This window comes from Helianthus annuus, chromosome 13, assembly GCF_002127325.2.
Source record: "Helianthus annuus cultivar XRQ/B chromosome 13, HanXRQr2.0-SUNRISE, whole genome shotgun sequence".
Classification (NCBI taxonomy): domain Eukaryota; kingdom Viridiplantae; phylum Streptophyta; class Magnoliopsida; order Asterales; family Asteraceae; genus Helianthus; species Helianthus annuus.
In genome coordinates this window covers 42,073,151-42,085,390 of record NC_035445.2, presented here as the reverse complement: position 1 = coordinate 42,085,390, position 12,240 = coordinate 42,073,151, and the positions used below count along the sequence as shown (strand labels likewise).

Genomic DNA, 12,240 nt, shown 5'->3' with positions numbered 1-12,240 from the left:
CGCCGCGGTTGCATGTTATACGCGGCCGGGGTGTGACACATGATTTCTTTACTTCCGACACACTCCCGAACACAACATCACACTTTTCATTTGTTTTCGGAAAATCAAATGTGACATTTGAAACCTCTTCTTTCACAATTGTTTTAACTTTGTTAGTTATTGGAGGAAATTCATCAAGAAACTTATCTACTTCATTTTCAAAAACAACCACATCATCTTTAAAAATACTTGAATCAATTTTCAAAGCGTTCTCCATCTTCTTGACCTCAACCGACGGTTTCGATTTCGCGATCCAAGACTGATTTTCAAAAATTTTCGTCTTAGGGTAAAACTTTGAAGTCTTGCTAGTCTTAGAGGATTTTCCAATTTCGAAAGTCGATTTCGGCTTATCCTCCGACTTCAACGATTCACCTCTTTTCAAAATACGGATCGGAGAAACCATTTCCTTTTTACCTTTTGAAACAACTGGTGATTTAGGTCGAGATTTTTGAACCATTTGTTTTTGAACATTTTGTTTTTAAACATTTGGTTTTTCAACCTTTGGTTTCTCAACCATTTGTTTTTGAACTGGTTTTTCAACAACATGTTTCTTAAACACTTTTTGACACTGTTTTGCCATGTGTCCAATCTCATTGCAGCGATAGCACACCCTTTTATCATACTCGACAAAAGTAGTATTGACCGTTTCTTCTTTAAGCTTCTGTGCTGCATTAAATCGTCCACAACTTTTTGACTAAAAATATACTCCTTTTCAACATCAGTACTAGGACCAGCAACAAAAACATCATTTATCTTTTCTTTTGGCTTAACCACTTGTTTAGCCGTTTTCTTTTCAAACCCAATTCCTTTGTTTTTAAGATGATTTTTCTTGTTTTGACCTTTACCAACCCCATCTTTCCTTTCCGAACTTGTGGGACGTGAAGTAACAAACGACTTTTTCAGTTTCGAAAAGAATTCATTGTTATTAATTTCGTTAATGTTCAATTCAACCAGTCTAAACACTTTCTCGACATTTCCGATCTTGACATTCTGAAGCGGATACTCGAAGTCGGAATAAAGTTTGTCAGTTCCAACCATAGTGTATACCACCATGATCGGATCATAATTCGTACTCTTTTCCGATTTCAGTACATATCGATCTAAGAAATTTCCTTCGTCTTCAAAATCACTGACAGCCTTCTCAGAATGAGCCTTTTCAGATTTCTCACTTTCCTCATCCAACACCTGATCGACAACATTTTTGATAACCTGAGATTTGTTATCAGTGTCAGATGCAGTGAAAGTGATATCAATGCTGTCAGGTAAAACACTCTCAATCGTTTTTAGCTTAAGATTTAAAGCAGCTTCCACCCCATCTGGATATTTCTGAGTGTAGTGATTCCACATTGGGGGTGGAACGCTCTTGAAAACAGGTGTAGCATGTGGCTATTGAGGGACGATTTGTTCCAAAACATAAGACGAAGCCACATAGCTCATTAACTTTTTATCAATCCTGTCATTTTCTATCTTAGCCAATTCAAGTTCTTTTCTTAGTGACGCAATTGTGTCAAGATGATTATTGACTTCTTTTTGTTTATCAAACAGTGTAGCTTTAGCCAATTTAGTAGCTTTACCATTTTCGACACTTTCTTTTTGAATCATCTTAATTGATCTGGCTAAGGTATCATAAGCTTCTTTTAATTGTTCAAGGTCAAACTTAATCATATCTGAATGATGTTTCAATTCCCGATACTTAGTGTCTTTTTCAAGACACTCCACGCACGGTTGTAAACAACATTGGCATGGCGTTTCGGAGATTGGAACAACTTTTTCATCAACCTTTTCATCACAATCAGTTTTACCGACATGCTTTGACTCAAACACAGACTGTTTGACAGATTTGACCTCCTGAACTCCAGATTTCTCTCTGTTAACCGACACATTATCGACAGACCGTGACTCCTTGGGTTCTGAATCTACCTCTTTAAGCTTTCCCATTAGAGCTTTGTCCGCAATGTCTTTCAGAACTTCTCCGGTCATCTCTTTAGACACGTCAATCACTTCTTCGACGGCTTTTTTCTTCTCCTCAAATCTAGTACAAGATCCGGTTCTTGGTTCCTCAAAATAACCTGCAAAAGAATCAAACACATTAGGAGGCATAATTGATTTCATAGTATGAACTAACTCCTCCTGTTGTGATTGATAATAGTATACTTCAGCGGCTATTTCCTCAACATCTATAACATTTTCCGTAGGAATCTCTTCAACAACTTCAGAAACAACTTCATCAACAATCTCCGGTTCAGACACTACCTCAGAAATCTCAACCACCTCTGCTATCATAGCCTAATCATCTCTACCAGGGATATATTTATCCCAACTAAAACATGCAGCTACCTGTTCATCATCTTGGTTCACAATCAATGCCTTTTCAGGTTTGTTTTCTATCTGTGGCCTTTGAACAGTTTTCTGTTGGTTCGGTCGATGGTAGATTGCCTGTCGATAGTAATCATTGGTGAATGGGTTTTGGTGATTGTTGATTTCACGGTTTGCACACTCTCGTTTAAAGTGACCGCGTTCTTTACACTTGAAACACGTTACTTTCGACTTATCAAATCCCAACTTCTGATCTGGACCTGATAAACTGTTTCTTCCCGTGATTTCCATAAACCTTTGAGCACGACGAACTAGGCTTACCATACCCCATTTAATGTCAATCAGTTCAAGCTCCTCGGGGTCTATTTGATCATAGTCCTCCTTTGTCATGTCCGGAATTCCAATTCTCCCCGCAACTAGACCTTCATATGCCTCGAGAACGGAAGCGAGTAGTGCACTATGTTGCTTCGCAGCAGTTTCCGTTATCTCGTTTCCATTTTTGATGTTCATTGCGATATTACACTGTACTCTAGAAACATACGCCTGATGATTTGATCCGGTAGAGCTTTGAGGCGAAGACTGTTCCTGAACTTTGACATTCGGCTCAAAATTCGCGAAAGGTGTAGAACTGCTTGATTGATGAGAACTTGATGTAGCATTTAAAGTGTTATCAGCACTGAATCCTGTTTGTATCTTTGGGCTTTGAAGATTAGCAACTGAAGGACTGTCTTTGTAGTATAAAGATACATCTTGTTGCATGCTAGCAGAATTCATCTTCTTTATCTTCAACAACTCAAGCTCGTGGGCTTCGATCTTTTCAATAAATGAACTCAGATTGAGATTCACAAAATCAGAACTGTTTTTCAGCATCATAAGTGTGACACCCTCTAATTTCATGCTTGAAAGTTACAAAAACGACACATAATTTAATCATCAAAGTTTAAAATTTGGGCATGACCCGTTCGCATTTTGAACAATTTCCCTGTTTATAATATATCAAAATGCTCAAATAACGACACTTTCAGAAAAACATAAGAAAGACCTTAACATTTAAACTACCGTTTCAAAAGATCAAGTTTAAGATACTTAAATATTCACAAACATCTAATTAAAGTTCAAAACTTCAACACCACTAACTTTAACAAGAGCTTTTAACTAATAAGGTTACTACAAAAGTCGCGGAAGCGCATCACGGGTGATCAAGGTGTGTTCGTATCCGAGCGACGCGATGACTTTATACTTGTGTTTTACCTACAATCATCCAACAAATTATATTAGTGAAGAATACATGGCATTTTCGTTCCATTACAATTCGTATTCACGGTTCTACTAGATATCTTACCAATCATTCTTATTTCTTTTTCCCAATTCATTCTAGTCGATTTGGCATAACTATTTCTCATTCACTTCCATTAACCCGTTTAGTACGGATCATGGAGAAAACTTCCCCTAAATTCATTCTCATTCGAACCCGAACCGACCCATTCGACATGGACCGATACGGACTCCTTCCTTCACTATCTCAATCGAAACAATGACTTTAATTTGAAAATCAATTATCAAAGGGACAAATTAATAAACTCACAACTAAACATGTAAGTAACGAACTTACCTCGATCTTGTGCCTTTGTTTGTGATCCGGAACTAGCTCCTTCTTCTTTCGATCCTACACGTATTCGTTCTTATTTAGATCATAGTCCTTACATTCATAACCATACTTTCAAGTATCAATGCTACTCATATAACAATTTACAATACGTTAACTTTCAACATACGAAACCATTCACTCATGATTTATTCAAGACTACTTAGATTATCATTGAGACATTTCATCAAACACCTAATGTGCGTACAACTTCTTAAGCCTTATGTACACATAGCTTATGCATAAATCCACTAGAATACATCATATTTCACATATTCAACCAATTTTGCTCAAATGTTCATTCTACACAATATAATCTACCAATTATACAATTATACCTGAAAATTACTCAACTAATCATATACACACTCATCATCATGCTAGAACAAGTGGGTTTTTCCCAAGTCTTTAGTAAATCAAATTTCTAGTACAATACATCCTCTACATAATGATTCTAACTCGCATGCAACTAAATTTCATACTGATTTACAGATTGGTATAAACCCTAGTTTATCAACATGCATCAAAATTTGAGATTCTATCTTACCTTATGCTCAAAACTCTTGGATTAGACAATAGTTAAGCACAAACATTCGATTTATGACTAGAATCCTTCACAATCTTGCTGAATTTTGATGTTAATTGATGAGATTAGGGTCTCCCCTTGTTCTTGCCTCCTGGTCGCGACCCACATAACCCAGAGATACTGGGTTTTTGATTTTTTTTATCTCATTACTTTCTAAATGTTACACTACCAACCCCCAAGTTAGGTTTATTAACCCTTATAACCCATTCCTTATTTTATAAACTTTCTTTAGGTTTTAATACAATTACCATAACTAATTATTTAATACTTTTAAATGTTAGAGCATCCTATTTTATAAATTATGGGATGTTACAAATCTACCCCCCTTAAAAGAGGTTTCGTCCCCGAAACCTTAATACGTACCAAAAAGAGACGGGTAGTGCTTTCGCATTTCATCTTCAGATTCCCAGGTTAGGTCCGATCCTTTCTGATGCTGCCATTGCACTAAAACTTGTCGAATGGCCTTGTTTCGCAGATATGTTATTTTGGAATCTTTGATAGCCACCGGCTTTTCAATATAATTCATTTTATCATCCAATTCAATATCATCAAGTGACACATGCGCCGTGTCGTCCGCGAGGCATCTCCTTAGTTGAGACACGTGAAACGTGTTATGGATTCCATTTAGAGCCGGGGGTAATTCCAACCGATATGCCACTTTACCAACACGGGCCATTACTTTGAACGGTCCAATGTACCGGGGACCCAATTTTCCCCTTTTTCGGAACCGTATTATACCCTTCCATGGCGAGACCTTTAGGAACACTCGATCCCCTTCTTGAAATTCAATAGGGTGCCTTCTCTTATCTGCATAAGCTTTTTGTCTGTCTTGCGCTGCCTTCAAACGAGCCCGTACTTGATCAATCTTTTCATTTGTTATTGCTACAACATCTTTAGGAGCAAGTTCTCGTTGCCCGATTTCTCCCCAACACACAGGGGTTCTACACTTTCTACCGTACAACATCTCATATGGCGCCATTTTGATACTACTTTGATAACTGTTGTTGTACGCGAACTCCACCAACGGTAAATGGTTGTCCCTATTACCCCCAAGATCTATGACACAAGCCTCAACATATCTACTAACGTTTGTATAGTCCTTTCCGACTGTCCATCCGTTTGCGGATGGTATGCGGTACTTAGTCGCAAGCTTGTGCCCACATCTTCGTGAAATTTTCGCCAGAAACGAGACGTGAATCTTGTGTCACGATCCGACACAATAGACACGGGTACTCCGTGACGAGCAATTATTTCATTCATATAAATTTCTGCCAACTTTTCGGATGAAATAGTTTCTCGTATGGGTAAAAAGTGAGCACTCTTTGTAAGTCGGTCGACTATAACCCAAATAGCGTCGTGACCTCGTTTCGTTCTGGGAAGCTTTGTAATGAGATCCATGGTTATGTCTTCCCACTTCCAAACTGGTATCTCTAAAGATTGCAATTTACCATACGGTTTTTGGTGCTCCGCCTTCACTTGGGAACATGTCAAGCACTTAGCCACGTACTTAACAATGTCACGTTTCATTCCAGGCCACCAATATCCTTTCTATAAATCTTGATACATTTTTGTTGCCCCAAGGTGCACCGTATAGCGAGATTTGTGAGCCTCCTCTAGCAATAGTGACTTCACCTCGGATAACCAAGGTACCCAAATTCGGCCGTACCTGGTCATGATACCATCAGCATTCATTTTTAATTCTCCAATTAAGCCTTTCATTCTTTCCTTCTTCGGATCACTAGCATTTAAGGATTTTGTTTGGGCCTCTTTGATCGACTCCAAAAGTTTAGGGGTGACAGTCATTTTCATTGACTTGACTTGTATGGGTGATGGGTATTCCTTCCGGCTTAACGCATCTGCTACAACATTGGCCTTCCCCGGATGATAAAGGATTTCACAATCATAATCCTTAATTAATTCTAACCACCTTCGTTGTCTCATATTCAAGTCTTTTTGTTCGAAGAAATACTTGAGACTTTTGTGATCCGAATATATGGTACATTTAGTTCCGTACAAATAATGTCGCCACAGTTTCAACGCGAATACTACTGCAGCCAACTCTAGATCGTGTGTTGGGTAGTTGCTTTCATGTGGTTTAAGCTGCCTTGAAGCGTAAGCTATCACTTTACCCCGTTGCATTAAAACAGCCCCCAAGCCCTGATGTGAAGCATCAGTGTATACTACTAAGTCTTCTGAACCCTCGGGTAAGGTTAGAATTGGGGCGTCAGACAGCTTACTCTTTAAAGTCTGGAATGCTTTTTCTTGCTCAATTCCCCACACAAATTTCTCATTCTTCTTGGTCAGTTTGGTTAAAGGTAATGATATTTTGGAAAAATCCTGTATAAACCTTCGGTAATACCCAGCCAAACCCAGAAAACTCCTCACTTCACTCGGGTTCTTAGGAGGAACCCAGTTCATAACAGCCTCTACTTTAGTTGGGTCTACCAAGACACCATCCTTATTAATGACGTGGCCAAGAAATTGCACCTCTCTAAGCCAGAAGGCACATTTGGAAAATTTTGCATAAAGCTTCTCTTTCCGAAGAATCTCTAATACTTCACGCAAATGATTTGCATGTTCGGCTCTACTACGAGAGTACACCAAGATGTCATCTATAAACACTATAACAGACTTATCTAACATGGGCCGGCATACTCTATTCATCAGGTCCATGAAAGCGGCCGGGGCGTTAGTCAGCCCGGATGGCATTACTAAAAACTCGTAATGCCCATATCGGGTCCTGAACGCAGTTTTCGCAACATCTTCTTCTCGTACCCGAAGTTGATGATACCCCGAACGCAAATCAATTTTTGAGAACCAACTTGCTCCTTGCAATTGGTCAAAAAGATCATCTATTCGAGGTAAAGGGTATTTATTTTTCACGGTCAACTTGTTCAAATCTCGATAATCTATACACATGCGCATCGTGCCGTCTTTCTTTTTCACAAAGAGTACCGGGGCTCCCCAAGGCGACACACTCGGGCGTACGAAACCCTTATCGAGTAATTCCTGTATCTGTGTCATTAGCTCTCGCATCTCAGTGGGAGCTAACCTATAGGGAGCTTTAGCCACGGGCTTGGCACCCGGGTTTAATTCGATCCGGAATTCCACCTCTCGCTCAGGTGGTAATCCCGGTAATTCATCCGGAAACACATCCGCATACTCATTCACCACTTCTACTTCTCCAAATTCAGGTACCTTCTGTCTTGTATCCACAACATAAGCCAAGTAGACCCTACCCTCATTTCTTGCGTACTTAACCGCTTCGACAATCTTGCACAGTTTTGTTTCTAGCTTTCTTTCTCCACGAATACTTATTCGAGCCCCACTAGGTGAGAATAGATGAATGACTTTTGCCTCGCATCGAATTTCCGCGTGATAGCGGGATAACCAATCCATCCCTACTACTACTTTAAACTCTCCCAAAGTCATAGGAATGAGATCTATTTCGAATTCTTCGCTTTCTATGATGATCTTACAATTTTTGCAAACTTCATACAACAAATAACTTTTACTATCCGCTACTTCTACTTCTAAAGGCATGGGCATTCGTTCCTTTCTAAAGGAGGGGTAACACATAAGCTCATCTGATACGAAAGATTTACTAGCACCGGAATCAAATAACACATTCACGGGTATTTGGTTGATTAAGAAAATACCTGATACGACATTCGGTGAAACCTTGGCTTCCTCGGTAGTAATCTGAAACATTCTTCCCCGAGCCTTCTGATTTTCATTCTTCTTTTCATCTTTCTGCCCTTGTTGTTTAAGCTTCAGACATTTAGCTTTTACATGACCAGGAGTGAAGCAATTGAAACACGTCCTTACGGGACTAGGGCACTTAAAATAAGGATGTCCTTCTTGACCACAGTTGTAACACCCATTCTTTCCCATTAAACATTCTCCAGTGTGAAGCTTTCCACAAGTTTTGCATGGGGGAATACTACTTTTAGACCCTCCTTTACTTCTAGTGTCGTGTTGCTTAGGCTTCTTGGATGGATTCGTAGTTGATGGCTTTTCAACAGGTCGTTTCTCTCCTCTTTCCACTTGTCGCTTCAGTTCTATCTCTCTATCCCGGGCTAAGTTGATAAGTTCACCCAAAGTTTCACACTTCGAAGGGGTAATGAACTCCCTATACTCGGCCTTCAACATTCCATAATACCGATTTATCTTCATCCTTTCAGATTTGACGAAATCATCACAGAACTTTAACTTATCATAGAATATGTTGGTAATTTCATCAATAGACTCATTCTGTTGGCGAAGATGCAAGAACTCATCTTGTATTCTATCAATTGCCGATTGCGGGCAATGATGTTTTAGGAACAACTCCTTGAATTCTTGCCATGTTAAGGTTTGGAGTCTTGCTTCCCCTATTTCTTTACATTTGGTATCCCACCAATCTTTAGCTTGTTGCTGAAGCTGACCCGTAGCAAACATTACTTGATCTTCTTTCTCACATCGACTACGTACAAATACAGCTTCAATGTTTGCTATCCATCTTTGACACTTTATCGGATCCACCTCCCCATTATATGAAAAGGGACTACATGCCATAAAATCCTTATATGTACACCTTCGTTCCTTACTTTTAGTCCTGGACCCTTCGATCATTTCCTTTAACTCCTCAATCTTGCTGGCCATCATCTCATCAACAACCCCCAAGACTCGGCTCTCGACTTCTTGAGCTAACTTGGGAAGGTTAGCATTCATCACTTTTTCTGCTGCTTCCATCATCTTATTATTGAGTGCCTCTTGTCGGGCTATTTCAGCATCATATACATTACTTGAGTCCGTCATCTACATAAAGCATTTCTTTCTTTTATTAACATTCATCATCTGTAGATAAATCACATTCTCATGCATTCTTATATCACATTCTAAGATGTTCAAGGAGCATTCATATGTTAATCACAACTTACACCATTGTTCTTTTACTCATTCTTGTTCATACTTTCGGAAGGTTTCATTCCTAATACGTTTTTACTAGGTAAATTTACACGCACATACTTCGTTTATTAGTTTTAGTCGTCTACCGGGGCTCCCCAAGAGTCGGCGAACAGGTTTCGGGAGGTTCAGGTCGTCTCACGAGACAAAACAAGGAAATCAGCGTTTCTGTTTTTACGCAGGCCGTCGGCGACGGACATGGGGCCGTCGGCGACGCCCTTTAAAAAGTTGCGTCGACTGGTTTAGCTCGTCGGCAGTTAATTAGCCCGTCGGAACCTCAGGGGCCGTCGGCGACGGGCCAGGGGCCGTCGGCGACGCCCCTCCTGTGTTGCTGACGCTGATTTATTTATTTTTTTGCATATTTGACCATTTTCCAGGTTTCGTTATAGCCCGAACCATCCCCAATCTATCCATCATGACCCGGATTAGCCCCTAAGCCTCCCGAAACCGTCCCGTAACATTTCATCACATCCTCGACCATTTTATTCATTATGCAAGAATTTAAAGTCTTAAAATTACTTACTTGTTTCGCGCCGCGGATCAAACACCCGCATCACATGAGCTTTCGGTTTGAGTTCGAGCACTTGATACTCGAATCTCTCAAACCTAGGCTCTGATACCAACTTGTGACACCCTCTAATTTCATGCTTGAAAGTTACAAAAACGACACATAATTTAATCATCAAAGTTTAAAATTTGGGCATGACCCGTTCGCATTTTGAACAATTTCCCCGTTTATAATATATCAAAATGCTCAAATAACGACACTTTCAGAAAAACATAAGAAAGACCTTAACATTTAAACTACCGTTTCAAAAGATCAAGTTTAAGATACTTAAATATTCACAAACATCTAATTAAAGTTCAAAACTTCAACACCACTAACTTTAACAAGAGCTTTTAACTAATAAGGTTACTATAAAAGTCGTGGAAGCGCATCACGGGTGATCAAGGTGTGTTCGTATCCGAGCCACGCGATGACTTTATACTTGTGCTTTACCTACAATCATCCAACAAATTATATTAGTGAAGAATACATGGCATTTTCGTTCCATTACAATTCGTATTCACGGTTCTACTAGATATCTTACCAATCATTCTTATTTCTTTTTCCCAATTCATTCTAGTCGATTTGGCATAACTATTTCTCATTCACTTCCATTAACCCGTTTAGTACGGATCATGGAGAAAACTTCCCCTAAATTCATTCTCATTCGAACCCGAACCGACCCATTCGACATGGACCGATACGGACTCCTTCCTTCACTATCTCAATCGAAACAATGACTTTAATTTGAAAATCAATTATCAAAGGGACAAATTAATAAACTCACAACTAAACATGTAAGTAACGAACTTACCTCGATCTTGTGCCTTTGTTTGTGATCCGGAACTAGCTCCTTCTTCTTTCGATCCTACACGTATTCGTTCTTATTTAGATCATAGTCCTTACATTCATAACCATACTTTCAAGTATCAATGCTACTCATATAACAATTTACAATACATTAACTTTCAACATACGAAACCATTCACTCATGATTTATTCAAGACTACTTAGATTATCATTGAGACATTTCATCAAACACCTAATGTGCGTACAACTTCTTAAGCCTTATGTACACATAGCTTATGCATAAATCCACTAGAATACATCATATTTCACATATTCAACCAATTTTGCTCAAATGTTCATTCTACACAATATAATCTACCAATTATACAATTATACCTGAAAATTACTCAACTAATCATATACACACTCATCATCATGCTAGAACAAGTGGGTTTTTCCCAAGTCTTTAGTAAATCAAATTTCTAGTACAATACATCCTCTACATAATGATTCTAACTCGCATGCAACGAAATTTCATACTGATTTACAGATTGGTATAAACCCTAGTTCATCAACATGCATCAAAATTTGAGATTCTATCTTACCTTATGCTCAAAACTCTTGGATTAGACAATAGTTAAGCACAAACATTCGATTTATGACTAGAATCCTTCACAATCTTGCTGAATTTTGATGTTAATTGATGAGATTAGGGTCTCCCCTTGTTCTTGCCTCCTGGTCGCGACCCACATAACCCAGAGATACTGGGTTTTTGATTTTTTTATCTCATTACTTTCTAAATGTTACACTACCAACCCCCAAGTTAGGTTTATTAACCCCTTTATAACCCATTCCTTATTTTATAAACTTTCTTTAGGTTTTAATACAATTACCATAACTAATTATTTAATACTTTTAAATGTTAGAGCATCCTATTTTATAAATTATGGGATGTTACAATAAGATATGTTCCCCACTCATCATATGGAAGTGCATCACAAAGTTTATCAATCCATTCTTCATTTGTTTTTTCAATTTCTAACCTTTTCATTTCAACTACAAGGTGGCAATATCTTTCGATTAACTGTTTTGTTGACTCTCCTTTGATCCCAGTAAAAATATCGAATTCTTTCTTGATAAGCGCCTTTTTGCTCTTGATCATAGAACTTTCGTCATGTTGTAGTAACACAAGAATATCTTCTTTAATTGCTTGCTGCAAGATGCTCACCATTTTCTTTTCAGCTTTAAACTCTGTCTGTTCAGTATCTGTAAGACTTCCAATGCCTTTAACCAACCCGAGCCCGTCAACTGGAGGTACGTATTTCGTTTCAATCTTCACCCCACACTCGAAATGGTTGGCCTGAACCCAAT

General features: G+C 38.7%; 1 long non-coding RNA gene across 1 annotated transcript; it reads right to left on the bottom strand.

The window, feature by feature from the left end:
* Nucleotides 1-3,883: 3,883 nt before the first annotated feature.
* LOC110902592 lies at nt 3,884-11,619 on the bottom strand. The gene is made up of 3 exons (XR_004876163.1): nt 11,475-11,619; nt 10,895-10,948; nt 3,884-4,021 (listed from the first exon to the last, which is right to left on the bottom strand). It is a non-coding gene; the product is annotated as an uncharacterized LOC110902592 (long non-coding RNA).
* Between the last annotated feature and the right edge of the window lie 621 nt (nt 11,620-12,240).